Source organism: Balearica regulorum, chromosome W (assembly GCF_011004875.1).
Source record: "Balearica regulorum gibbericeps isolate bBalReg1 chromosome W, bBalReg1.pri, whole genome shotgun sequence".
Lineage (NCBI taxonomy): Eukaryota > Metazoa > Chordata > Aves > Gruiformes > Gruidae > Balearica > Balearica regulorum.
The window spans coordinates 25,389,640-25,416,885 of NC_046219.1; the positions used below are offsets into that span (position 1 = coordinate 25,389,640).

The window sequence follows — 27,246 nt, forward strand, 5'->3', positions numbered from 1 at the left end:
ACAATGGCAGATTGATTTCTCAGAACTCCCAAGAAAAGGGGGGTATCGATATTTATTGGTATTAACTGATACCTTTTCAGGTTGGCCAGAGGCATTTCCTACCAGGACAGCCAAGGCTCGGGAGGTAACCAGAACATTAATACAAGAAATAATACCACGCTTTGGGGTTCCAGCAACCGTATCTTAAAACACGTGGTTGGGACTCGAAGCAGGGGTTTGGATGGACCTGTACATAACATACAACCTGGAGATTATGTATATGTGAAGTCTCTTACAGAAAAGACCCTGGAACCACAATGGGAAGGACCGTTCCAGGTACTCCTCACATCCTTCACAGCAATAAAGATTAAGGAACAGAACGCCTGGATTCACCACTCCCCTGTGAAGAAGGCACCTAAATCTCCATGGAGAGTCACGCAAGTACAGCAAGGAAAGCTTACCTTGTCACGACGCTGATTGTAAGCCTAATAGGGGGACTTGAGGCATGGGAGAATAATGCCTTTTTGCAGTGTCCTGGTTCTGGCAAGGATAGAGTTAATTTCACAAGGAGCCAGGATAGGTGAGCCAAGCTGGCTGGGGGCTATTCCATACCATGTGACATCATGCTCACCATAAAAGGGGGCTAGTCGGGCAGGGGTGGGCTCAGCGTGGCTCCAGCATGGGTTGAGCATCTGGTCGGTAGTGGGATCGGTAAATCGTTCTCTGTTATCACCCATTGTTACTATCTGTTATCAGTACTGTTGTTGATTGTTTTTTCTCTCTCCCTTGCTGTCCCAGTAAACTGCCCTTATCCCAACCCTCAAGGCTTTGCCGTTGTTTTTCCGTTCTCCTCCCCATCCCTCCAGGGGAGGGGTGAGCGAGCGGCGCGTGGCACTTAGGTACCACGTCATGCAGCTACATGACAAAATTGCTAATGCCATGAACTGGTCTGATTGCTGGATTTGCTCACGATTGCCCACAAACGTAGGACAGGGCCACCCGGTGGTCGCCACCAGTTTTCCCAACTCTTCGGAGATAGCCAAGGCCTTTAGTAATATATCCCTCACCGAATACACGGAGATACCAAAAAGGAATCTCGAGTGGCAGATAGATTTTAGCATACTCTGGAACGAGACCACGGAAGTACCTTGTGTCCAGAGGTGCTACCTGGAAAACACCACAAAGAGTACAGGAGGGAATAGCACAGATAAAAAATGTGGAAGTACAAGTTTTGTTGGGGCTTACCCTAATTGCACGAGTTATATCAAGTATGGAGGTGCAAATATGTGGAATAGCAACCAGACTCGAAGACACGTCAGCGGTACCCCCAAAGGCTGGCCCACCCCTGTGGGTCAGGGATGGTACTGGATCTGTGGGAAGTGGGGGTACAAAGTATTGCCCTTAGGGTGGAAAGGTCAATGCGCTACAGGGACTATAGTTCCTAACATTACTATTGTACAAAACTTAACTAGTTCAGGCACGCTCGGTTTATTACGAACTTATATGAAACCCGTGGCCCATCCAACCCGGGGAAAACGGAACCCTTTAGTAGAAAGACCAACCAGCTTTCAAAGCTTTGCGAGGTGGTTTATCCCATGGTTGGGGGTTAGTGAATTAGAAAAGGCCTTAGTCAACATTTCGGCTACAATGGAAATTATTAATAATGCTACAGCTGATGCGCTCACGGCTCTACAAAAAGAAATCTCTTCTCTAGAACAGGTGACACTCCAAAACAGGCTGGGGCTGGATTTGCTTTTTGCTAAAGAAGGAGGTTTATGTACGGTTATTGGTGAACATTGCTGTACCTATGTCAACCAAGACAAAAGGATTGAAAAGGATTTATCTCAAATTTGGGAAAAAACCAAAATCTTGCATGAAGTGCCCCAAGATAACACATCTTGGGGGTTTAGTGACTTAGTGGAAAGATTAACATCCTGGTTACCGAATTTGACATGGTTGAAACAATTATTTGTTATGACAATTATGGTTATAATCCTGTTTATAGCTCTGTGTGTAGTAGTTCGATGTGCTTTAGGGTGTTGTCAAAACATGGGGAATTCTTACAGCGAATGGAAGAAATATCAACTAAGGCAAAGGTTAGAATCAAATAAGTATTTTGAGAAAGTATTAGATAAAGAGTCATTGTATTAGCTGTAGTAAAAGAATTTACTAACCTTTTGGAAAAGGGGGGATTGATAGAGGGAACTAACACTTAAGGGAAATAGCAGGACCATTAACTAGCTTAAGCCACATATCTAGTAATCTTAACCCTTACGTAAGATGTTTTAACAAGAACTAGCGTAAGGAAGGGTCAAGATGACCCTTCGCTCTGCTTGCATTTTTGTAACCAATCACAAGATAAGGAGGTAGTAAATAAGAATGGAATGAACACGGAGGATTCTCTGCTAATTAGGAACCGGTCTGAGTACGTTTTGTGGTGAAGGTGAAAAGTGCACAGTGAGGAAGACATACGGCCTTCATCCCTAAGACCCCGGCCCATGACCACCAAGAGGCACTGCGCGTGCGCAGCTGAGAGGAGTTAAAGGTGGAGACAATGGAAATGAACTCATTGTAATAAGACCGCCTTTCCGCGGAAAGATCATGAATATGTATAGGTGCTTTTTGAATATGTAACATTCTGTTGTATAAAATTCAAAGGGAATTGCCGCAAGGCGTGCACGATTTTGGTGGGATGACCCCCCGTGCTGCCCAGCGCTGAATAAACATACCTACTTTACAACTTTCCCAGTTGTGGAGTCTGCTTTCCGCACATCAGCAGCATGCAGAATGAAGTGTGTTCAGGGAAGGAATTAAAGTGAAGCAGGTTGCATTCTAAGGAAAGGCATATGTGGGGAAGGGTAGGGGTCTATGAGGACCATTGCTGGAGGGAAAGGTTGGCACAAGGCAGCTGGTAATGCACATGCTGGTTGTGCACGTGCCAAGTCCAGCAGGCCAAGTATATAGAGCAGAAAATGTTCAGCTTTGCCAATGAGGGCAGTACAGCTGCTGCCACAGTCTCACCTACTTTAAATGGCAGCAGTCAATAAATAGCCCCATCCATCAGTGGCTCTTCACTGCCATTTTCTGATGGAAAAATGAGTGTAAAAGGTGACAAGCAGTGATCACAAAGCAGAACTTCCTGTTCACTCTAAACTGATTCCAAGTTGCAGGAAGCAAGCACAGCAGAAAAGCAAAGCAAACCACTGAACGGAGATCCCTGCACAAACCCCCCCTTTATCTTAGTCGCTAATCGGATGTGACGTCAGGATGTCGGTGAGTATGATCCACGCGGGAGACAGATATGCAGATATGACCACACCCCCTCTTCTTTCCTTCTCCCTCCCACTCGGTTTTCGGCCTGGCAGTTGCTATCCATTTGAACAATCAGCCACCACTACAGGTTCTCTCCCTGCCCGCTCCAATGTAGTGTGATCTTACATCCATGAATAGTCCATTGTCATACTACTGCCACTTTGCTTGTAGGGGATAGAATGCGCCCTCGCACGCCCTTAGCGAGGTGGAGGAGTTAATATGTCCACCCCAACCTTCTTTTCTTTCCTTTGAGGAAACGGATACCCCTCCCCTCCGGCCCTGGAAGCTGTCCGTCATACGGAAGGCCCTGCCTCTTCCGGATCTCTTCGGCTGGGCCACTGTCGCCTCCTCTCTCGTTTGTTCTCTCTCTTTTGTGAGTTATAGCAACTGTTGCCTTGTGAATCAAGCGCCATAGTCACTGTAGTCCTGGTGACTGTTACTCATCAACAATAACCGCTCTTCCGCTGCTTTCCATCTCCTTCCTCTTCGTCACCTACAACAGCCACCACCAGCAAGAACAACAACACAGCTTTCCACAGGTCAGGTGAATGTAACTGTTCTATACACGCTTGCAATCCCGCCTTTCTATCCCTTTCTTCTCCTCCCCCTCCGCCCCAACCTTTACCTCCTCCCTCCTAGCAGCATCCACGCTGGGACTGCTCCATTGGGCTTCACTATTGATTGAGGGGGAGGGGGAGGGAGAGGGAGAGGGAGAAGCCTTGAGCGCTTTCTCTTCCTTAGCCTTTTTTCCCTCCTATTTTATAATATAGGAAGAGACATCATTTCCGAAGGGGAAAAATGATGTAAATTGCCCTGTGGTTGTTTATTATAAAGAGTATTTATCTTTTTTTATTGGATGTAATCTGACATATTGCAGTACTTGTAATGTTCCAAAGTATCTTGTATGTCAATAGGAAAGGCTAGTGGGTAACACAGCAGAGGGATTTGAGATCCTTTAAAGCTGTCTTCAAGGTGTGATTTGTAGTTAATAGTAGAGGTCGAAGGGCTAATTGGTACCTATATAAAATCCTTCAGTGTAATTAGCTGTCATTTCCCTAAACTATGTGGTTGCAAGTGTAACTTAATTTTATAATTTATTTTTATGGCTTTACTTCTGAATTCCCAACTTTCTGTTCTCATCAACTAACATTTTCATTTTATTTATAATACATATTTGTTCTACATGGGATATTTGATTGTATTATTTTTCATGCACTGATTCAGAGCCTTTTTGAATTCTCTAGCTCATACTACTTGTAGAATTTAACCTGCTAGTATAGAAACTGCTAAGTTTTCAGTAAACTCAAAGGAGTTGTGAATATTTAGAGCACACAACGCTGTTTGTTTATCTTACTTACTTAGAAACACATTTGTTTCTGAAGAGCTAAAGAAGTCTTTAATGTATAGTTCCATAGGAATAAGAACCATCTACCTAGGTATGTTTTCTTAAAGGTGGTCCAACCATGCCATGTTGTTGATCCATATGGTTTTCTGTTGTCATTCAGTTTCTGTATCAAGTTGTATTATCTCAGTAGATGTTCTAAAATACTTTCATAGTCTATTAAACCCTAGCTTATACTGTGTTAGTAAGTGCACCTCTTCTTACAAAAAATGTACACGCTATCTTTCTTATGAACGTAGTGTCTTTCTGCTACCTAATAAAAGTGCTACGTAGAAAAACAATGACAGAATGTATCTACTGTGGGTTTTAACCTATTTTTAAATTAAGTTAAAAGAAGAAAAACACTGATACTGTGTAACTATCCAGTTCTTCATAACTCCTTAGCCAGTGGTTTTTTTCACTGATTCTTAACATAAATCCCATGTGCATTTCCCATATAATTGCTTTACTTGAAATTATGCTAGTTTCTCTCTCTCTCTCTCTAACATTTAGTGCCATGATGAAATGTTTAGTTGCCTCTTAAACCCATACTTACATGGCACAAAACAGGGATCTTTTTATCTTCAGTGATTCCTTTTTGTTTTGTTTTGTCACATGATCAGTCCTTTTGAATTAAACCTAATTTTGAGCTAACTATAAAGTAATATTGTATTAGGAAAATAATGATTAATTTTTAGAATTACTGTTTACTAACATGCAGATATAAGCCTGTGAAATGGAAGACAAAATACTAGATTTTTAAAGGGATATTTGGAATTCAGAGGGGAAGCTAAAGAACATTCCTTGGAACATTTTGCTCATTTTGTTTCTAGATAAGAAATTAAACTAAATGTCACTCTTTAAATCTTGCAATTTATGTTTTAGTCCTACTTTGCTTTTTTATTATTGTTGATAGTTTTGTCTGGACGTGTTCGTGTGCATTTTATAATTCTGTTTTCTGTATTTGCTGGCACTCAGTTTCAGTCTTTATTAACCTCCTCAATATGGTTCCTTTTTGGTGAATTGTTTCCTTTTCCTTGTTAGATGCTTTGCTTCCACATGGTTTAATGTTTCAGTTTACTTGAGGTAGTGGGATGTGGCAATGCTGGGAAGCATTGTATATTGCACATCTCTGAAGTATATCCAGCTGAGCTGCAGGGATAGCCTACAGTTACTCTTGTTAATCTGTTTTCTTTTGGGGTGTAAACGTTACCTGCTTCATCTCAATATACACAGAATTGACATTTAAAACTTATTTTGAAGACGACTCCTTCAGCCAATTGCAAATAACTAGAAAGAATGCTTATTCAGCAGTTCAGGATGAATTTTTCATGCCAGCAATCTGAAGATTGGTTAAAACATCTTCAAACATATTGTGAAAATAATCATATTGAGGAATTTGCCTTTTTGTCAAGTAGAAGAATCTGAGGAAGGTTTTAAATTATCTAAAAAAATAATTTAGAAATTATCTGTAAGTGTGCTCAGTTGAAATCTGCTTAGTTTTTTGCAGAACATATTAAAGCCTGCCCCCTTTGTGATACAGTAGTGCTTCTGTGCCTGGCTTGACATCTCTGTTGTTGTGATAACCCTTTACCACGTAAAATTTACCATAAAAACATCAGGGATTTACTAAAACTTAGTATTGTAGTAGCTGTTTTGGGGCTTTTTCTTAGTATCTATGTTAAAATATGTCTATATGTTATTTTATATATATGTATCTATGTATACATTTAAATACAGGTGATTGAGATTTTTCTTCTTCTTTTTTTTTTTTTTTTAACATGTCCTATTCTTGGAATTGCAGAGGAGTTAATGTTCCTGAAAATTCTAGGTGATTGATATTTTGCCCAGCCGAAAGAAGAATAAATTTAGAAAAGATACACCAAAATGAAAAAATATTTATGCTGGAAAATGTTCAAAAATCTTAAGCGTATACAGCAATATCCATTTCACTTCAGGTAGATCTTTATTGTGTGCATGTGAAACAGCCGTTGAGAGAGAATGAGCATCTGCATATGTGTCAAAGCATGCTCTATGTACTTGCATCAAGTACTTAAAAATTTGATGCTGAGAAGGAGTGAGGGAATGTCATGATTTAACCCCAGTCAGTAACTAAGCACCATGCAGCCGCTCACTCACCCCTCCCCACTCAATGAGATGGGGAGGAGAATGGAAAAAAACCTCATTGTAGATAAAGACAATTTAATAGGATAACAAAGGAAGAGAATAGTAATAATAAAAGTGATGCACAAATTCAATTGCTCACCATATACAGAAAAAAACAAGACCTGATGTCCAGTCTTTCTGAGCAGCGATGCTGTCTCCCAGCTAGCTTCCCAAATGATATACGGAGCATGACATTACATGGTGGGCAGTATCCCTTTGGCCAGTCTGGGTCAGCTGTCTTGGCTATGCTCTCCCAGCTTCTTGTGAACCTGGCAGAGCAAGAGAAGCTGAAAAGTCCTTGACTTAGGGTAGACGCTACAACTACCTAGCAACAACTAAAACATCAGTGTGTTATCAAAATTATTCTCATACTAAATCCAAAACACAGCACTATACCAGCTGCTAGAAAGAAAATTAACTCTATCCCTGCTGAAACCAGGACAGTATCCACCCCTTATTCCATACCATCTATGTCATGCCCATGTCCTATGCTTCCCAATACATTCCAATTAATCACCATCAATTTTCCTGTCTTTGGATATTCATACACACGGATATTCATACACACAGATAATATTCCCTTAGTCTATGGGCCATCCCTCTAAAATGTCCGTTGAGTTCCTTTAGTCCATGACTTTTGGGCTCCATCTGTCATAACAGTCTCTCAGAGCAGGGGAGATGGTGTGTGATGTTGGATTGTTGCGTGCTGCATCTAGAGCTTGTAGCTGATGTATCTGGCGTGGTCCGTGCTCATGGTCTGTGGGTTGAAGATGTCAATCTCAAGGAAGTTGCTGGGTGCTCGTTGCTGAATCCAGTTCTGGTTTCATCACCTCTGCACCTTGCTCGGTTTTATCAAAGTTCAATCTTCATTAGTCTGGGTGATTCTTACTGTAATACCATTGTTATGGCATATAGCAATCAGTAGTGATGGCATGCAGTATTATGTAGCAATCAACACCATACAATTTAAATAATTGGCTATTCTCACCCAAAATCAAATCCCCTTGAGGCACACATCGGAATGCCCCATCTTTCTGCATCACCCACCAAGTGCACCCAGGTCCTTGAGCAAAAGCAATCCCATGGATGGGTTTGCCTTTGCCCGAGGCAGAGCTAACTCAGACTGTCTTCCCTAACATATTTTTTAGATACACTACAGGAACTTTATCCCCTTCTACAGTATATAAATTATTGATTGGGCAGGGCCAGCTCGATTGGTAGATCCCCTAGTGTTGACTAACCAAGTGACCTTTGCTAAATGTGTGTCCCAGTGTTTGAAGGTCCCACCACCCATTGCTCTCAGGGTAGTCTTTAACAGTCCATTGTATCGTTTGATTTTCCCAGAGGCTGGTGCATGGTAGGGGATGTGATACACCCACTCAGTGCCATGCTCTTTGGCCCAGGTGTCTATGAGGTTGTTTCTGAAGTGTGTCCTGTTGTCTGACTCTATTCTTTCTGGGGTGCCATGTTGTCACAAGACTTGCTTATCAAGGCCCAGGATAGTGTTCCGGGCAGTGGCATGGGGCACAGGATATGTTTCCAGCCATCCGGTGGTTGCTTAGACCATCGTAAGTACATAGCGCTTGCCTTGGTGGGTTTGTGGGAGTATGATGTAATCGATCTGCCAGGCCTCCCCATATTTATATATTTCAGCCATCTTCTTCCATACCATAGAGGCTTTAACCATTTGGCTTGTGTTGTGGTTTAGCCACGGCTGACATTTAAGCACCACGCAGCCGCTCGCTCACTCTCCCCCAGCAGGATGGGGGAGAGAATTGGAAGGGTGAAAGTGAGAAAACTCGTGGGTTGAGTTAAAAACAGTTTAATAGGACACACACAAAAAAAGGGAAGATAATAATAATATATATAAAACAAGTGATGAACAGCACAACTTCTTATCACCTGAAGTTGATGCTATGCAAGACTCCCAGCCCACATGCGCAAGAAAACAAGACAAGGAATTCATTCACCACATCCCATTGGCAGGCAGGTATTCAGCCATCTCCAGGAAAACAGGGCTCCATCACACGTAACAGTTACTTGGGAAGACAAACGTTATCACCCCAAATGCTGCTGCTCAAGACTCCCAGCTGCCACACCAGGCCCCTAGCTGACCCGCCTCTCAGCCCACCCCCCCAGTTATAAACGGGACATGACATCGTATGGTATGGAATATCCCTTTGGTCAGTTTGGGTCAGCTGCCCTGCCTGTATCCCCTCCCAGCTTCTTGGGTGCCCCCACCTTCTCGTTAGCAGGGCAGTATAAGCTGAACAGTCCTTGACTACGTGGCAACAACTAAAAACATCAGTGTGTTATCAACATTATTCTCATCTTAAATCCAAAACACAGCACTATACCAGCTGTCAGAAAGAAAATTAACTCTATGCCTGCCAAAACCAGGACAGTTTGTTTAATTGCAGAGCATGTTTCACATTCATGGATAACCTGTGTGATAGTGTCCATGGTCAAGTCCACCCTTTGATCACGAGCCCATCTCTATGTTGCATCTCTTCCATAATGGCCTGAGGTGTCATGGGCCCACGGAGCTATAAATAACTCACCCTTATGCTGCCAGTCCAAATCCACCTGAGCCACTTCAATCTTAGCAGCCTGATCCACCTGCTGGTTGTTCTGATGTTCCTCAGTGGCCCGACTCTTGGGTACCTGGGTATCCATGTGACATTCTTTTACAATTAGGTTCTCTAGCCGGGCAGCAATATCTGCTTCCATTGCTGTAACCACCCCCACAGGGCATTGGCCACCATCCATGAATCCGTACAGAGGTAGAACACTGGCCACTTTTCTCTTTCAGCAATGTCTAGAGCCAGCTGGATGGATTTCACCTTTGCAAACTGACTTGATTCACCTTGTCCTTCAGCAACTCCTGTGACTCATCGTGTAGGACTCCATCCAGTAGCCTTCCACCTCCGATGTTTTCTCACAATACGACAGCACCCATCAGTGAACAAGCACCCGTAGTGCTTCTCGTTTTCTGGCAGTTTATTATATGCTGGGGCTTCTTCAGCATGTGTCACCTCCTCCTCTGGCGACATTCCAAAATCTTTCCCTTCTGGCCAGTCTGTGATCACTTCCAAGAGTCCTGGGTGACTGGGGTTTCCCATGTGAGCCTGCTGTGTGATCAGTGCAACCCACTTATTCCACCTAGCATCAGTTGCATCATGTGTAGAGGGGACCCTCCCTTTGAACATCCAGCACTGGCAGTTGGGGTGCTAAGAGATTGCCGCCACTGCACCGTTGTGGTAGCGATTGGCACCTGTTGTTCTTCGACCCTCAGCAATCCCACAATAGAAGGGTCCTCCAAGAGACCGGGCAAGGTAGACAGCTGTTTCATTTCCTCTGACTCTAAGGCAGCTATGCCAAAAGCCTATTGGTACCCTTTTGGGTCCTAAAATATCCTTTCCTGTGGTAGTCTATGCCAAAGATGCACAGAGCCTTTGGGCCAATCACAATGGGATGCTTTGCCCAGTCATTTCCAGTTAGGCTTACTTAGCTTCTAATACGGTTAACTGTTGGGATCCCTCTGTCACTCCAGAAATACAAATGTGTTCTGCTTCTGGCTCTCTTTCATCAACCTTTAATAAATGAGTTGACATTTGTGTCCGTTTCTTCTTGTGTATAGGGGCGACTAATACCGGTATGGATTGCTTCTCTGGTTCAGCTGCAGTGCCTATCACTGTGGTTGGAGTATCCACCGTGCCTGTCATGAGGGTATTCTTAAATAGTTGTTTAACTACATTCAGGAGACCTAGCAATAGAAGTATGCTGGTTTGAACATAGAATCGTTTTGGTTGGAAAAGACCTTTAAGATCATCAAGTCCAACCATTAACTTAACACTGCCAAGTCCACCACTAAACCATGTCCCTAAGCGCCACATCTACACATCTTTTAAATACCTTCAGGGATGGTGACTCCACCACCTCGCTGGGCAGCCTGTTCCAATGCTTGATAACCCTTTCAGTGAAGAAATTTTTCCTCATAGCTAATTTAAACCTCCCCTGGTGCCACTTGAGGCCATTTCCCCTTGTCCTATCACTTGTTACTTGGGAAAAGAGACCAACACCCACCTCGCTACAACCTCCTTTCAGGTAGTTGTAGAGAGGCAATAAGGTCTCCCCTCAGTCTCCTTTTCTCTAGGCTAAACAACCCCAGTTGCCTCAGCCACTCTTCATAAGACTTGTTCTCCAGACCCTTCACCAGCTTCATTGCCCTTCCTTGGACACGCTCCAGCACTTCAATGTCTGTCTTGTGTTCAGTTTTGGGCCCCTCACTACAGTACTTGAGGTGCGGCCTCACCAGGGCCAAGTACAGGGGGACGATCACTTCCCTAGTCCTGCTGGCCACGCTATTCCTGATACAAGCCAGGATGCTGTTGGCCTTCTTGGCCACCTGGGCACACTGCTGGCTAGTATACTGCCAGCTATTGACCAATACCCCCAGGTCCTTTTCTGCCGGGCAGCTTTCCAGCCACTCTTCCCCAAAGTTGTAGCATTGCATGGTGGTGTTGTGACCCAAGTGCAGGACCCGGCACTTAGCCTTGTTGAACAGTTGGCCTCGGCCCATTGATCCAGCCTGTCCAGATCCGTCTGTGGAGCCTTTCTACCCTCAAGCAGATCAACACTCTTGCCCAACTTGGTGTCGTCTGCAACCTTACCGAGGGTGCACTCGATCCCCTCGTCCAGATCATTGATAAAGATACTAAAGAGAACTGGCTCCAATACTGAGCCCTGGGGAACACCACTTGTGACCTGCCGCCAACTGGACTTAACTCCATTCACCACAACTCTTTGGGCCTGGCCATGCAGCCAGTATTTTACCCAGCGAAGCATATGCCCATCCAAGCCATTGTATTGTAATTCCGGCAGAGGTCTGGTAAGTTGAAGTCCCCCATGAGAACAAGGGCTAACAATTGTGAGACTTCTCCCAACTGCTTATATTTTGTATGCCTCTTCATCCTGTTTGAGTGGTCTATAACAGACTCCCACCATGATATCTGCCTTGTTGGCCTTCCCCTTGATTCTCATCCATAAACACTAAGCCCTATCATCACCATAGTCAAGCTCTAAACAATCAAAACACTCCCTAACATACAGGGCCACCCCACCACCTCTCCTTCCTTGTCTATCCCTCCCGAAGAGTTTATAGCCATCCATTGCTGCACTCCAGTTGTGCAAGTCTTCCTACTGTATTTCTGTGATGGGAACTATATCATAGTTTTCCTGCTGCACAATGGCTTCCAGTTCCTCCTGTTTGTTGCCCATGCTGCGTGCATTGGTGCAGATGCACTTCAGTTGGGCTACTGATCCCACCCCCTTTTTTGGGGGGAAGCTCTAATTCCTACCTGACCATTCTCAGGTGCTTCCGTGGTTTCTAACACATCAATAACCCTTGCATCTTTACTGCCGCATGGATCTCCATCCCCTACCTCCACTGAGACAGCAGACCGAAGGACCTCACTAGAACACCATTCCTCAAACACTGGCGTGCCACCCCTAGCAAGCCTGGTTTTATCATTTTCCCACCTTCAAATCTAGTTTAAAGCTCTTTCTATGAGCCCTGCTAACTCCTGTGCAAAAATCCTTTCCCCTCTTTGAGAGAGGTGTACCCTGTCTGTCGCCAGCAGGCCTGGTGTCATGTAAACCGACCCATGATCAAAAAACCCAAACTCCTGCTGGTGACACTAGGCTTGGAGCTAGATATTGATTTGCTGGCTCTTCCTCTTTCTCCCTTTATCATTCCCTGCAACTGGAGGGATAGAAGAGAACACTACTTGTGCTCCTGATCCCTTAACCAGTTGTCCCAAGGCTCTAAAGTCTCTCTTGATTGCCCTCGGACTTCTTGTTGCAACTTCATCGCTGCAACTTCATAGTTGAATATCCCAAGGATATTCAATATTCTCAAGAGCTATTGTAATTAGCTGGGAGAAGAAGGGGAAGGTGTCTCCTCCACATATTGGCTCTCCAAGGAGAAAAAGTAAAAGGTATAGTTATTAATAGCTTCCAACAGATGGCTCCCGCAGTACGGAGATGAAGCTGTCGCTCCATTGCTGCTGAATACAAATACAAAACTGGTCTGAGTATCAATGATTTTATCATACCATAAGCCAGTAGTACATGGAACAGCAGAGCAATAATCTTAATCCAACACCCCAAGGTGACAAACCACACATAAACACTGATAACCAGTATATATGGCGAGTAAGGTGTTACATAACACAACTCTGAGAACAAATAAAACGACATTGTGACCAGCGACTATTAAACTAATATAATGAATGCTTATGACAAATTTGGTTTAACATGTTCTGGTTAGATATGTCATTATCTCAACCCTTCCTGACCCACATTGGGTGCCAAAAAGGACTGTTGTGGTTTAACCCCAGCAGGTAACTAAGCACCACGCAGCCCCTTGCTCACCCCTCCCTCCCCCCAAGGGGATGGGGAGGAGAATGGAAAAAAACCTTGTGGGTTGAGATAAAGACAGTTTAATAGGATAACAAAGGAAGAGAATAACAATAACAACAATAATAACAATAATACAAGTGATGCACAAATGCAATTTCTCACCACATGCAGAATAAAACAGAACCTGATGCCCAGTCTGTTTTCCAGCTAGCTTCCCCAGTTATATACAGAGCATGATGTTACATGGTAGGGAATATCCCTTTGGCCAGTCTGGATCAGCTGTCCTGCCCATGCTCTCCCAGCTTCTTGTGCACCTGTGTAATGGGTTTGCATGGCAAAGTTTTGGTAGCGGGGGGGCTACAGGGGTGGCTTCTGTGAGAAGCTGCTAGAAGCTTCCCCTATGTCAAATAGAGCCAATGCCAACAGGCTCCAAGATGGAACCGCCCCGGCCAAGGCTGAGCCAATCAGTGATGGTGGTAGCGCCTCTGATAACGTATTTAAGAAGGGGAAATAAAAAAAAACCAACAAAAAACCCAGCAGCAATTGCAGCCAGAGAGAGGAGTGAGAACATGTGAGAGAAACAACTCTGCAGACACAAAGGTCAGTGAATAAGGAAGGGGAGGAGGAGGTGCTCCAGGCGCTGGAGCAGAGATTCCCCTGCAGCCTGTGGAGAAGACCATGGTGAGTCAGGCTGTCCCCCTGCAGCCCATGGAGGTTAATGGTGGAGTAGAAATCTACCTGTAGTCCCTGGAGGACCCCACGCTGGAGCAGGTGGGGACACCTGAAGGAGGCTGTGACCCTATGGGAAGCTCGCGCTGGAGCAAGTTCCTAGCAGGACCTGTGACCTGTGGAGAGAGGAGCCCATACTGGAGCAGGTTTGCTGGCAGGACTTGTGAGCCCCATGGGGGACCCATGCTTGAGCAGCCTTTTCCTGAAGGTCTGTACCCCGTGGGAGAGACCCACGCTGGAGGAGTTTGTGAAGAACTGGAGCCTGTGGGAAGGACTCACATTGGAGAAGTTTGTGGAGGACTGTCTCCTGTGGGAGGGACCCCCACACTGGAGCAGGGGAAGAATAAGAGGAGTCCTCCCCCTGAGGAGGAAGGAGTAGCAGAAATAATGTGTGATCAACTGACTGCAACCCCCATTCCCCGTCCCCCTGTGCTGCTGGGGGGGAGTAGGTAGAGAATTCTGGAGTGAAGTTAAGCCCAAGAAGAAGGGAGGGGTGAGGGGAAGGTGGTTTTAAGATTTGGTTTTATTTCTCATTATCCTGCTCTCATTTGGTAATAAATTAAATTAATTTTCCCGAGTTGAGTCTGTTTTGCCTGTGATGGTAATTGTTGAGTGATCTCTCCCTGTCCCTGTCTCAACCCATGAGCTTTTTGTTATATTTTCTCTCCTCTGTCCAGCTGAGGAGGGGGAGTGATAGAGTGAGTTTGGTGAACACCTGGCCTCCAGCCAGGGTCAACCCACCACAACCTGGCAGAGCGTGATAAGGTGAAAAGTCCTTGACTTAGTGTAGATGCAACAACTACCTAGCAACGACTAAAAACATCAGTGTGTTATCAACATTGTTCTCATACTAAATCCAAAACACAGCACTATATGGGCTACTAGAAAGAAAATTAACTGTATCTCAGCCAAAACCAGGACAGGAAGGAGAAGGAATTTGAGTGAAAAAGACTAAAGGGAGCATTGAACTTGGACAATTTGTACTGTAGAAGCATGCTAGTCTCACAGATGAGGGAGATATTCCATAATAGTGTAGGGGGAGTGCTGATTTAATCTCAGTAGGGCTTGGTTCTGGTTAAATTTCTTCATGTGAGGAATACTTATTCAGCTAAGCTGTCTCACCAAACTTTACAGATTGAGGCTCTATCCTGTTTTGTATAATCAAACCTATATGTCTGCAGAAGTTTCATTTACTTTAGTTACACTGAAGGGACTGTCTTATGGTACTAATAAAGGGCTACTTATGGAACAACTGAAGTTGGACAGCATTGCAGCTGCTCATTGCTTAAGTCCCTCCTGTCTCTAGTACATCCTTGAGCAACACAGAGGAAAACATTTGCTCTCGGTAGAGACTAGATCTAACATAAATCAAGACTGTATAATGTAGTTCAGATAATCATTAGCTAGTTTTTAAGTAAAACTATTTTTACAGTATAATATATCTAGATGTCTTTATAGCTGTGTAGATATAATAATTTTAGACTGTTTTCCAAGCTGTTTTCCATCACTTTTGAGATCACAATCAATAGGGTAGCTTTTAATGTTGTAGTGATCTGTCCTTGAAAGTAATTAAAAGTAGCAATTACTGTACTTATTAAGTATCTATATTTTTTTTCCTGTGCTAATGGAAATGGGTGCCTGATTCTGGTCTCTGAGTTGCTACTGTGTTCTTTACAAGGCTAAATCCTAAAAGTGCAGGAGATGAGGCAACTTCTCTTTATGGTTTGTATTATAAGCCCATTATCCTAATGTAGGCAAAAAAAAAAAAAGCCTTGGTTTTGCTTTAGTGAATGCAGTGAAGATAATATGTACTGCTTTTGTTTCTCTGCTTTAATAATTATTAAATATTTGCTTGTGCACACAAGCAAAGCAAAATAAGGAATTCATTCACTATCTCCCATCTGCAGGCAGATGTTTAGCCATTCCCAGGAAAGCAGGACTTCATCACGCGTAACGTTCCTTGGGAAGACAAGCACCATAACTCTGAACATCCCCCTCTTCCTTCTTCTTCCCACAGCTTTATATGCTGAGCATGATGTCATGTGGTATGGAATATCCCTTGGTCAGTTGGGGTCAGCTGTCCCAGCTGTGTCCCCTTCCAACTTCTTGAGCACCCCAGTCTAATCGCTGCAGGGCAGTGTGAGAAACAGAAAAAGCCTTGATGCTGCATAAGCACTCTTCAACAATAACTAAAACATGGATGTGTTATCAACACTGTTTTAGTCACAAATCCAAAACACAGAACCATACAAGCTGCTATGAAGGAAATTAATTCTATCTCAGCCAAAAAACAGTGCAATTGTTAAAATATGTTAGTATAACCCTTTAAAAAAAAGATATCTGGAGGTGTGTGGTGACTATTTGAGAAGAGTTTTAAGCTCTTTAAGCAAATTGGTCAGAAATGTATAAGGAGGCCTACAGATTTATTAATGCTTCTTAACCTGAAAGCACCACATACCTTTTAGGTTGCACAGCAACAGACTCCTAGCAACAGTAGTAGATTGAATTTCTAAGAGCGACCATGTCGGATGTAATAATAAAGCAAGAGTACAAAGAGTTGGTTTTCTTTTCATAATAAACTAGTTTGAATTTAAGGAACTTTTTGTCCTTCAAAAATAGAAAGCCCCTTGTAAAACAAAGGTACTTCAGAATGCTTCTGGTACCAAAACTAAACAAAAAAAAAAAGAGAGTAGCTGTAATGTTTTGAGGTGTGTGTGGTTTGGGTTTTTTTTTGCTAATTTCCTTTCTTTTTTTTGAGCATAATACTATGAGAGAAAACAGAAAATAAAGAATCATTAAATGGAGCATTAAGGAAGGAAGACATTTAATGCTTGCTTTTAAGGTGATCTGTAAATTTCAACTTTTCTTGCAAATTAATCCGTTGTAGGACTTCCTAAAAGTCACCAGCTAAACAAGTAAACAAATAAATGTTTTTTAAGGAATAAAAATTCTTTTACTTTGGGGTATAAGTCAAACTAATGGAGTTAGAAAGAGACCTCCCCTGAAGAGGTTATTCCATAACTGTCTACTGTAGGGGTTCTTGTGTCTATGTGAAGCTTGCAGTATCAGCTAATCTCATTTAGACAATTTTTATGTTCCAAAATATAAATGGTCATTGTTTTATTATTTTTATTTTTTCTGTTGTCTTCTCTTAGTTCAGCTAACAAATATTCTGAGGCAGTTTTTCTAACTTTTTTGGAGATGAATGTTGTTATAAAATCCTATATTGATTTTTTTTTAATTTTATTTGTTAAACACAAGAAAATTGGCTATTTTAAATCAAACTCTAACCTTTTTCAAAAAGGTTTGTGAAATTCTTGTGAAGATTTGTATAAAACTGACAGACAAATTTACTCTGTCATACCAGTCTGTCAGTGTTTTTTACCTTCTCAAATCCCTTATGTTAAAGGTGTGAAAAAGGTAGAAAATATGTGGGCAGGTAGGTGGTATGGAGATGGAATGAGACTTTCACAAAATTCTCTCACAAATAGTAAAATGCATTACTTTGTACAAATACATTTAAGTTTAAAATTTCTCACCTGACTGACTTAACTAGAACATTGCTTTTTTTGTTTTGTGGTTTTTTTAATTGCTAGTAAAATCTAAGTCTAAATTGGATTAATACCCTTATTCATTTTTTGTGTCTGCTTTTAGAACAGTTAATGTGTAGTTCTGCTAGAGGCCAAAAAATTTAATAAAAAGCCCAATTTAGTTCTTTGTGATATATTATATTTCATTAAAATAGCAATATTTTTTCTGAATAGCAGAGCACTGTCCTAACAGCTTAAAACATACAGTTTCAATTAATAAAAGTGATAGTTCTACCTTCATAGCATAGAACAAGAACATTGTATGGAAATATAGACTAATGTTACTCATTTGACTTGGGATGTTTTAGCATCTCATTCTGAAAAAGTCTTTGTTAAATGGGTCTTGAGTCAGACTATGTGAATAGTACCTTCCAGCTCAAATAGTCCATTTCAGAATGTGATGTTCTGTGTGTCGTGGTGTAGCCCCAGCCAGCAGCTGAGCACCACGCAGCCACTCGCTCACCCCCCGCCCCCCCCCATCAGGATGGGGAGGAGAATGGGAAGACAAAGGCAAAACTTCCTGGGTTGGGATAAGGACAGTTTACTGGGACAGCAAAGGGAGAGGGAAATAGCAACAACAGTACTTAGAATATACAAAACTGGTGATACACAATGCAGTTTCTCACCCAAGGACCCTACAACTCAGACCGCACACTCAGACCGGTCCAAAGGCGGATTGTCCCTGAGCCATGCACCCTGGAGACATGTCGCCCCTCCCTGACTAGCCCCCCTTTTATACTGAGCATGATGTCACACGGTATGGAATACTCCCTTTGGCTAGTTTGGGTCACCTGTCCTGGCTATGTCCCCTCCCAGCTTCTGGTGAAAATTAACTCTGTCCTAGCCGAACCCAGGACATTATCCACCCCTTATTCCATACCATCTACGTCATGCCCAGATCCTACACTTCCCAATTAATCACTATCCTTTTCCCTGTGTTTGAGATGTATATATATACACACACACAGATGTCATTCCCTTAGTCTATAGGCTATCCCTCTTATGGTGTCCATTGAGTTTTGGGCTCCATCTGTCATAACAGTCTCTCAGGGCAGGAGTGATGATGGGTGCTGTTGGATTGTTGCATGCTGCATCCAGAACTCGTGGCTATGTATCTGGCGTGGTCCATGCTTGTGGTCTGCGGGTTGAAAATGTTGATTTTTCAAGGAAGTCAGTGGGTGCTGATTGCTAAGGCTTGTTCTAGTTCCATCATGACGGCATTCATCCTTCATTACTTTGGGTGATTCTTACTGGAATACCGTTGATATAGCATATACTAATTGTGCCAATGATAATGTACAATGACAGGTTTATTTAGCAATTAACAACAAACAATTTAACTTATTGGCTATTTTCTCCCAAAATGAAATCTCCTTGAGGTACACATGGGACTTCCCCATCCTTCCACATGACCCACCAAGTGCACCCCGGTCCTTGAGCAAAAGCAATCCCATGGATGGGTTTGCTTTTGTCTGAAGCAGGGCTAACCCAGACTGTCTTCCCTAGCATATTCTTCATACGTACTATGGGGACTTTATCCCCTTCTACAGTAAGTGGAAGTTTTGATTGGGCAGGGCCAGCTCGATTGGCAGATCCCCTAGTGTTAACTAACCAGGTGGCCTTTGCTAAATGTGTGTCCCAGTGTTTGAGGGCCCCACCACCCATTGCTCTCAGGGTAGTCTTTAGAAGTCCATTGTATTGTTCGATTTTCCCAGAGGCTGGTGCATGGTAGGGGATGTGATACAACCACTCAGTGCCATGCTCTTTGGCCCAGGTGTCTATGAGGTTGTTTCTGAAGTGTGTCCTGTTGTCTGATTCAATTCTCTCTGGGGTGCCATGTCGCCACAAGACTTGCTTTTCAAGACCCAGAATAGTGTTCTGGGCAGTGGCATGGGGCACAGGATATGTTTCCAGCCACCCAGTGGTTGCTTCCACCATTGTAAGAACATAACGCTTGCCTTGGTGGGTTTGTGGGAGTATGATGTAATCAATCTGCCAGGCCTCCCCATATTTATATTTTAGCCATTGTCCTCCATACCAGACAAGCTTTAACCATTTGGCTTGCTTGATTGCAGCGCACGTTTCACATTGATGGATGACCTGTGAGATAGCATCCATGCTCAAGTCCACCCCTCGATCTGGAGCCCATCTCTGTGTTCCATCTCTTCCTTGAAGACCTGAGGTGTCATGAGCCCAACGAGCTACAAACAGTTCACCCTTATGTTGCCAGTCCAGATCTACCTGAGCCACTTCAATCTTGGCAGCCTGATCCACCTGCTGGTTGTTCTGATGTTCCTCAGTGGCCCGACTCTTGGGTACGTGGGCATCTACATGACGTACCTTTACAACCAGCTTCTCTAGCCGGGCAGCAATATCTTGCTGCAGTGGGGCAGCCCAGATGGGTTTGTCTCTGCGTTGCCAGTTGCTCCGCTTCCACTGCTGTAACCACCCCCACAGGGCATTGGCCACCATCCATGAGTCAGTAGAGAGGTCGAGCATCGGCCACTTCTCTCTTTCAGCAATGTCTAGAGCCAGCTGGATGGCTTTCACCTCTGCAAACTGGCTTGATTCACCTTCTCCTTCAGCAGCTTCTGCAACTCGCCCTGTAGGACTCCATACAGCGGCCTTCCACCTTCGATGCTTTCCCACAATGCGAAAGGACCCATCGGTGAACAGAGCATATTGCTTCTCATCCTCTGCTAGTGTCTACTAGGGCCTTGTACTCCTGTGGGTCCGATGTGCCAGGCCATTGGATCCACACTAATAAACCCGGTTGTCCCTCTCCTCCACCTGGCTGGAGGCAGGGCCCCTCTAATCCTGCTCATCATAGTCACTACTCACTTCTTGTAACGTTGACTTAGAGGTCCCTTCAAGAGGATCATACATACAAGTAGGCCTTCCCCTCAGTCTGGGGGACTGCCTGCTGGAAACAGGTGTGGCATTTTTCCTGGGAGAATCCCCTTTTGTGACTGTTTTGCCTTGCAACTTGAGTACTTGTGCCTGTAAGATCGAGGTAGGCTTTCCATCCCACTTCCTCATGTCCTCTCCGTGGTCACGCAGGTAAAAACACAGGATACCTCGTGGTGTGTACCCTCTATATCCTCTCTCCTGAGCAGAGGAACGCTTGCTCTGAATAGCTGAGACACTGGTCCGTACAGGCAGGGAGTAAGACATATCCTCTCTGAATTGCTGGAACTCCCGGGACAGTTTCTCCACAGCTGAGGGAGGAAGAAAGACTCTCTTCATATTACCAGAGTCAGACAGCCACTTCAACCACTGTTGGTGCCTCTTCGCTTTTCCAGTCCATTACCGCCAGTGAGTTGGCATATGACGATGGTGTGCTCTGTAGAAACTTCTGCCACATGGGTCATGTGCACTGGACTTCATCAGGGTCTGTGGGTAACTGCACATTGTCCAGGTCATAATAAACCATCTCCTGCACGGCTAATTGCGTCAGGTACTGGATACCTCTCTCCATGGTGGTCCACTTGCCTGGCTGACAGACGACATCTTCACTGAAAGGATACCTTTCCCTCACACTTGGCAGGAGTCGCCTCCAGAGGCTGAGGGCCTGTGCCTTCTTCCCAATTGCCTTGTCAATGCCCCCTTCCCTAGACAAGGATCCTAGCTGCTTGGCCTCCCTGCCCTCCAGTTCCAGGCTACTGGCCCCGTTATCCCAGCAGCAGAGCAGCCAGATAATGATGTGCTCCCCTGGAAGGTGGCTGAAATCTTTCCGCATATCTCGCAGGTCAGGGACAAGGATCGGGTGATCACTTCTGGTTCTGGCTCTTCTTCCTGTTCTCGTGACGGTCCTGGTTCATCATCATCTTTCACTAAGTGAACTGATTTCTTCGTGTATTTCTTCTTGTGTATAGGGGCAACTGATACCGGTACGGGTTGGTTTTTTGGTTCACCTGCAGTCCCTGTCATAGGGGTTTGAGTGGCCACAGTGCCTGTTGCCGGGGTTTGAGTGGTTGCCGTGCCTGTCGTGCCGGTGGGTCTGTCCTCCCTCTCTTCCCCTTCATGGCACTGCCTACTATCGAGCAGTGTTTGGTAGACAGTGGCCAGGGCCCAGCACAGGGCGGTAAGTTGTGCCTCCTTGGAATAACCACAGCATTTTCCTTTCAAATATTCTATCACTTCATTAGGGTCCTGTAGTTTTCGGGGGTGAAATTCCAAACCATTGGGGGTGAAAAGTTCTCTAGATACCTGCCCATATTCTCCCACATGCCATGCCAGCCCTGACTATTCACCCTTGGGGAAGAACCCTGGGTGGTATTCTTAAAACACTTTTTTGTAACCCTGAACAAGATTTGAAACACATTCAGGAGACATAATAATAGGAACATGCTGGCTTGAACATCCCAAGGGTATTCAAAATTCTCAAAAAGCTGCTGTGACTAGCCTGAACGGAAAAGGGGAGGTGAAAGAGTGGGAGAAAGTATTCCCCTCCGTCTTTCCCATAGATTGGGTGCGATTATTAATCAATTCAAAAAGATGTCATCCGAGGTACGGGCATGACAGCAAAGCCCCATACAAATACCAACTTAAGCTCATGACCATTGATGTTATCATATCATAAGTCGATATCGCACAGTACAGCAAAATGAGAACTCAGACCCCTCTCCCAGAGATGATAAACAGCATCGCAAGAAGTACATACAGCAAGTAAGGGTTTAGATACCACAGCCACATGACCAAACAAAACACCATTGTGACCAGTGGCTGCTTAAAATAATGCAATGAATACTTAACGACTTTGTTTCAACACACTCGGGTCAAATCTGCCATTATCTCAACCCTTCGTGCCTCACATTGGGCGCCAAAAAGGACTGTCGTGGTTTAGCCCGAGCTGTCAGCTGAGCACCACGTGGCCGCTCGCTCGCTCACCCCCCTTCCCCCCCCTCCCCGCCCCCCAGTGGGATGGGGAGGAGAATGGGAAGACAAAGGCAAAACCTCATGGGTTGGGATAAGGACAGTTTACTGGGACAGCAAAGGGAGAGGGAAATAACAACAGCAGTACTTAGAATATACAAAACTGGTGATACACAGTGCAGTTTCTCACCCAAGGACCCTACAACTCAGACCGCATACTCAGACTGGTCCAAAGGCAGATTGTCCCTGAGCCATGCACCCTGGAGACATGTCGCCCCTCCCCGGCTAGCCCCCCTTTTATACTGAGCATGATGTCACACGGTATGGAATACTCCCTTTGGCTAGTTTGGGTCAGCTGTCCTGGCTGTATCCCATCCCAGCTGCTGGTTAAAATTAAGTCTATCCTAGCCGAACCCAGGACACTGTGATATCACTGTCATTAGAATTCTCACTGCAAAGCATATTAGTAGGTGAACATGATATATTCAGTAAAACAAATGTATATGTTTATATTTGAATAATCATATTTATGTGGCATTTTTCTAAACCAGGGACTTTATAAAGCCTTTATAAAGCATATTTGAAGCAGGTATTTAGGTCTCTATCTTTAGGGAAGTTGTTAAGCAAGCACTTAGTTTTAAGCATGTGAATTCAGTTAATTTAAGTGGGAGTTAAGCACTTGTATGAACAACCTTCTGAATTAGTATGATGGCATTAGACTGTCAATTCAGTTATTTTTGCAATAAGGATATATTAGTGTAGTAAACTAGCAACTACCACTAAAAGTGGAGAATTTAAAGGAAAGATGAAGCAAAGATGGAAGAGAGAAGATCTGAGACTCAGAAGTTGAAGGTTTGCAATTTGGAGGTTAAAATCTGATTTTTTTTTTAATTATTTTTTTTTAGTAATAGAAAGTAAGTAGAAAGCAGAAATTTAAAAAAGACAAACTATGGAAAATACCTTTTATAATGAGCTGTTCGTATTCATAGCCCATAATTTTTTAAAGGTGTTTTTACTATATAAGCAACAAACAAGTTTTACTTATAGTACTGACCTTTTCAGAGGAGATTTGGGAATTTTCATGTCTTCCCTTATAAAAACTGATTGTAAGTATGTCTTCTCAAATCATGTAGATTACTTTGAGTTTCTGTAAGGATTTAATTTATTTTCCAGAACATTCTTCATTATCTTTATACAACTCCCCCCTCCACCTTCTCCCAAGTAGCTGATTTATCATAGATTGTATATATACTTTTCTTCTTCTTCTAGAATAGCCATTCCCTAATACAAGTCTTATAGGACAAACCTGAGTAACTGGGTCTGCAGGTTGTTTCCACTGCATCCAGAAGTAACTAATTATGACGACTGCTCTATGAATGTTTAACTAAATTATGTTGTGGTGGGTTGACCTTGGCCAGATGCCCACCCAGTTGCTCTCTCACTCCCCCTCCCCAACAGGCTCCCCAAAAGCATGGGCTTTCCATGGGCTGCAGCTTTCTTCAGGGTATAGCCACTTGTTCCGGCATGGTCTTCACCACAGGCTACAGGGGAATCTCTGCTCTGGTGTACCTCCTCCCCCTTCTCCTTCACTGACCTTGGTGTCTGCAGGGTTGTTTCTCACACTTCCCCCCCCCGCCTCAGTCTGCTGCACAGTGTTTTTACCCTTTCTTAAATATGTTATCATAGAGGCGCTACCAACTTTGCTTATTGGCTCAGCTTTGGCCAGTGGTGGGTCGGTTATGGATCTTGCTGGAACCACCTCTGTTAGGCACAGGGGCAGCCCCTGATCTTTCTTCACAAAGGCCACCCGTGCAACCCCTTGTGGTCTGAACACTAATGGAGTCTGACAACACATTATAAAACAAAGCTTTATTGAGGCAGTAAGAAAGATGAGCAATGATGTGCCCATACAGTGACTCACCCATCCCTGTTAGCAAACACAGGATCCTAAGTGATGCCATGGCTCTGATGGACTGCCAGTTACACTTGATGGCCGGGTCATCTGGCAGCAACCACCAATTGTACAAATGCTTTTTGAGCGTGGGTAAGAGTTGCGCCTCCCCTTGGCTCCACCAATGGTAGTGTGATTTGAGAGAATCATACTTTACATGAATAATGTGGGCAGCATCCTGCCTGTGCTGCTGATATTGGTCAAGGGGCAGGGTGTCAGGAAGCAGAGTGTCACCCCCTCAACTACCAAAACCTTGCCACGTAAATCCAGTACTTATGTTTTGTTTTAAACTGCACTTTGTTAAATGTAATGAGGATATTTCATTACTTCATATGCCCTCAGTAGAGGGCTAGTGATAGAAATTCATCTAAAAGAATGCCTTGCATGTCATAAAGCATTATTTTATGACATAAAAGCAAAATGAAAGATGGAGATTTAAGAAGATGCTTAAAAATGGATCAGAAGAACCAACTATATGTAAAGAGAGTTATAACATGTGCTTGCTTTTTTTAAATTTATTTTTGGTATTGTATCTGTAGTGGGTTAACCTTGGCTGGCTCAGACCCCCATCCAGCTATTCTCTTCTCCTCCTCAAAAGGATGGGGGAGAAAATAAGATGAAAAAGCTTGTGGGTCGAGATAAAGACAGGGAGATCCACTTGGGGAAAATTAAGTTAATTTATTGCCAATTAAAATTGGATAGAGAAACAAAGACAAAACAACACCTCCCCCCTGCTTTTTTTCCCAGGCTCAACTTCACTCTTTCATTCCCAACTCCCCTGTCATGTCCTGTCCCCTTGCAACAGCACAAAGGGGGGATGGGGAATGGGAGGGTTATGGTAAGTAATAACAGTTCCTCCCTGCCACCCCTTCTTCCTCACACTTCTCCTCTGCTCCAGCGTGGGTCCTCTCCATGGGCTGCAGTTCCTGTCAGGGGAATCTACTCCAGTGTGGGCTTTCCACAGGCTGCAGCTTCCTTCAGGACATATTCACTTGCTCAGGCATGGGGTCCTCCATGGGCTCTAGTGTGGATACCTGCTCCACCATGGTTTCTTCCATGGGCTGCAGGGGACTATCTGCTCCAGCGCCTGGAGTATCTCCTCCCCCTCCTTCTCTGACCTTGACATTCATAGTATTGTCTCTCACACTTTTTTTCCTTGCTCCTTCCACTGCCTATGCATCCTTTTGCCCTTTCTTAAGTATATTATCACAGAGGTATCACTAGCTTTGCTGACTGGTACAGCTTTGGCTGGCAGTTGGTCCACTGCCAAACCAGCTGGAACTGGCTCTGTCTGGAAGAGGGCAGCCCCTTACCTTTTTTCACAGAGGCCAAACCCATGCAGTCCATTGTGCTACTAAAACCTTGCCATGTATACCCAATACAGCGTCCATGAGAAAACTAATAAAATCCATTTAACTGGTGTTAGTGTAAGGCTAAATAATATTACAGAATGTTTAAAAATATACTATATTTTGTGTGTGAAGAAAATTTTAAAACACTAAAGGTTTATCAGTAAAAATCTACATGGGCACTAATGTAGTTCTCTGAATGAATGCAAGACAATTTTCTGGGGCTCATCTGCTATTTCTATACTACTGCAACATGTATGATAGCCTCCTTGAATGAATTCACCCATACACAGTATTCACTCTGGGATCATATACTGTGTTTATAGAACAATTATCTGCTAAACAGAGCAAAGAACATGAATGAGCTGTTTTAATGTTAATTAGAGGGCTCAATTTTATGGACCTGTATCACATAAATAAATAGTACTTCAGTAGCATTCTCTATTATATGGTTGTGAATTGAAACTTGGGCATAAATTGCAGAGTTTCAGTATCAGGGGGTGACGTGGTTTAGCCCCAGCGGGCAGCTGAGCACCACGTGCCGGGGGAGGAGAATGGGAAAACCAAAGGCAAAGCCTCATGGGTTGGAATAAGGACAGTTTACTGGGACAGCAAGGGAGAGGGAAACAATTAACAACAGTACTGGGAATGTTCACAATGGATGACAACAGAAAGCAACCAACACCAGAGTTCAGCCCACACTCAGACCCTCCGGAACCCACCCCTCCCCAACTAGCCCCCTTTTATGGTGAGCATGACGTCACATGGTATGGAATAGCCCCCAGCCAGCTTGGCTCACCTGTCCTGGCTCCTTGTGAAAATTAACTCTATCCTAGCCAGAACCAGGACATTATCCACCCCTTATGCTATACCATCTACATCATGTCCAGATTATTCACAGATATCATTCCCTTACTCCATGGGCCATCGCGCTAAAATGTCCGTCAAGTTCATTTAGTCCATGGCAGATGGTGGGGCTGTGTTTCCACCCCTGGGGCAGTCGGTTCCAGGTGTAATGGACGCCCCTCCAAGTGAAGGCAAACTGTGGCCTGCACTCTGCCACCAAAGGGATCGAGAAAAATGCATTAGCAATATCACTTGTGGCATACCACTTGGCTGCCTTTGACTCCAGTTCATATTGAAGTTCCAGCATATCCGGCACGGCAGCACTCATGGGCGACATGACTTCATTCAGGCCACGATAGTCTACCATCAGCCTCCACTCTCCATTGGACTTCCGCACTGGCCATATGGGACTGTTAAAGGGTGAGTGGGTTCTGCTGATCACTCCCTGACCCTCCAGTTGACGAATTAGCTTGTGGATGGGAACCAGGGAGTCTCTGTTGGTGCGGTATTGCTGCCAGTGCACAGTTGTAGTAGCAATCCGCACCTGTTGCTCTTCAACCCTCAGCAACCCTACAACAGAAGGGTCCTCCGAGAGACCAGGCAAACTAGACAATGGTTCAATTTCCTCTGCTTCCAAGGCAGCTA

At 44.1% G+C, this 27,246-nt stretch overlaps 1 protein-coding gene across 6 annotated transcripts in view; it reads left to right on the forward strand.

Annotated features, from left to right (window-relative positions):
- The first annotated feature begins 2,951 nt into the window (after positions 1-2,951).
- Positions 2,952-27,246, forward strand: part of LOC142599166 (transcription factor RFX3-like) — a 162,744-nt gene continuing 138,449 nt past the window's right edge. For all 6 annotated transcript variants that reach the window (XM_075738929.1, XM_075738931.1, XM_075738932.1 and 3 more), the window contains exon 1: positions 2,952-3,835. The gene's annotated coding sequence lies outside the window, so the exon portion shown is untranslated. The remainder of the gene's footprint in view (positions 3,836-27,246) is intronic.